The sequence below is a fragment of the Poecilia latipinna genome, unplaced genomic scaffold (genome assembly GCF_001443285.1).
Source record: "Poecilia latipinna isolate Pla-1442-1.1 unplaced genomic scaffold, P_latipinna-1.0 Scaffold989, whole genome shotgun sequence".
Lineage (NCBI taxonomy): Eukaryota > Metazoa > Chordata > Actinopteri > Cyprinodontiformes > Poeciliidae > Poecilia > Poecilia latipinna.
Window position 1 is genome coordinate 404870 of NW_015113605.1, and position 1572 is coordinate 406441.

Sequence of the window (1572 nt, forward strand, 5' to 3'; positions counted from 1 at the left end):
ATCAGAAGGTTGCGTGTTTAAATCACGTCAGAGTCAGCTAAGGAAGACTTGCAGAAGTACTAAGCCCATCTAACTCGGCCTAACCTTCCAGACGTTAACTAAAACAGTTGACCATTCCAGATTGAACGTGTCATGTAAAACAGAGGTGCAAGGCAAATTCTGTGGTTGCAGCTTATAGACACCTCAGTAGTTGGACTTTTTAGTCATTTATAAATCTCCCAAGAACTCAACCGGCGGCAATGAAGCTATCTGAAAAGACTCTGTGGCGCAACGGCAGCGCGTCTGACTCCAGATCAGAAGGTTGCGTGTTCAAATCGAGTCAGTAGGGAAGCTCAACCTAAATGCTTTCTCTGAGATATCTTTTGGTGGGTTGACGCATTGTTCTCTTAAATATAACTGTCACTGTAAAGAGACATAAAGACCAACATCAACCAAGACATTCATTTTGTTGTTGCTGCTTCTTGGTTACTCACTTCATGGCATTGCGCATCTTCAGCAGGTTATCTAGAGCTCTGACAGGAACTGGACCAGTGGCCATTGATCTTCACAGTACAGACTCTGTGGCGCAACGGCAGCGCGTCTGACTCCAGATCAGAAGGTTGCGTGCTCGAATCACGTCAGAGTCAGCAAAGAATCTTGATTTTCTTTGCAAGCTGTTGCTTTCTTGCAACACAACTGCTGAAGTCCATCTCTCACTCTCATCGAATCTCTTTCATCACAGTCCACAGCAAAACACATTGAAGTCGGCCACCTAATTGAAGTAAAAGCATTTCCTCAGTATCGTTTCAAAAACTAGAAGTGAGTTTAGACTTACCAACTGTTCTCTGAGATTCTCCAAATTGGCATAACGTTGACGGAAACCAAACATGATTTTCCATCATTTTTCTCTTTGCATACATTTAGTTGTTGTTTGAAAGTTTCTATTCACATGCACTCATTGGTCCAATCACACACCTTTAGTTGAGCAGGTGGCTTTTGAACCCACAGTTTCACGTTGATGAGTAGTTGTGCTCATCACTTGTCCGTCTTCAGCTCTGGAGGTCAAAGCTTCCAGACAGACCAAAGGGACCACAATGATTATATACACAGAATTTCATTAAAATAATAAAAGGCATACGAGAAATGCTGAACAGCAGGATTCTGTGGCGCAACGGCAGCGCGTCTGACTCCAGATCAGAAGGTTGCGTGTTCAAATCACGTCAGAGTCAGCAAGGAAGCTACACCTCAAATGAACTCTGAGATAACTTTTGGTGGATTGTTCTCTCAAAGAATAAAAAAAATTGTCACTGTGAAGGGAAATTGAAGGCTTCTGTCACACAGAAGACAAACATCAAGCAAGACATTCATTTTGTTGTTGCTGCTTCCAGGTTACTCACTTCATGGCATTGGGAATCTTCAGCAGGTTATCTAGAGCTCTGACAGGAACTGGACCAGTGGCCATTGATCATCACAGTACAGACTCTGTGGCGCAACGGCAGCGCGTCTGACTCCAGATCAGAAGGTTGCGTGCTCGAATCACGTCAGAGTCAGCAAAGAATCTTGATTTTCTTTGCAAGCTGTTGCTTTCTTGCA

At 43.6% G+C, this 1572-nt stretch overlaps 3 non-coding genes across 3 annotated transcripts; all 3 read left to right on the forward strand.

The window, feature by feature from the left end:
• The first annotated feature begins 554 nt into the window (after positions 1-554).
• On the forward strand, positions 555-626 carry trnaw-cca (transfer RNA tryptophan (anticodon CCA)). Its single transcript has one exon. It is a non-coding gene; the product is annotated as a tRNA-Trp (tRNA).
• Positions 627-1136: 510 nt separating this feature from the next.
• trnaw-cca (transfer RNA tryptophan (anticodon CCA)) lies at positions 1137-1208 on the forward strand. Its single transcript has one exon. It is a non-coding gene; the product is annotated as a tRNA-Trp (tRNA).
• Positions 1209-1457: 249 nt separating this feature from the next.
• On the forward strand, positions 1458-1529 carry trnaw-cca (transfer RNA tryptophan (anticodon CCA)). Its single transcript has one exon. It is a non-coding gene; the product is annotated as a tRNA-Trp (tRNA).
• Positions 1530-1572: the final 43 nt, after the last annotated feature.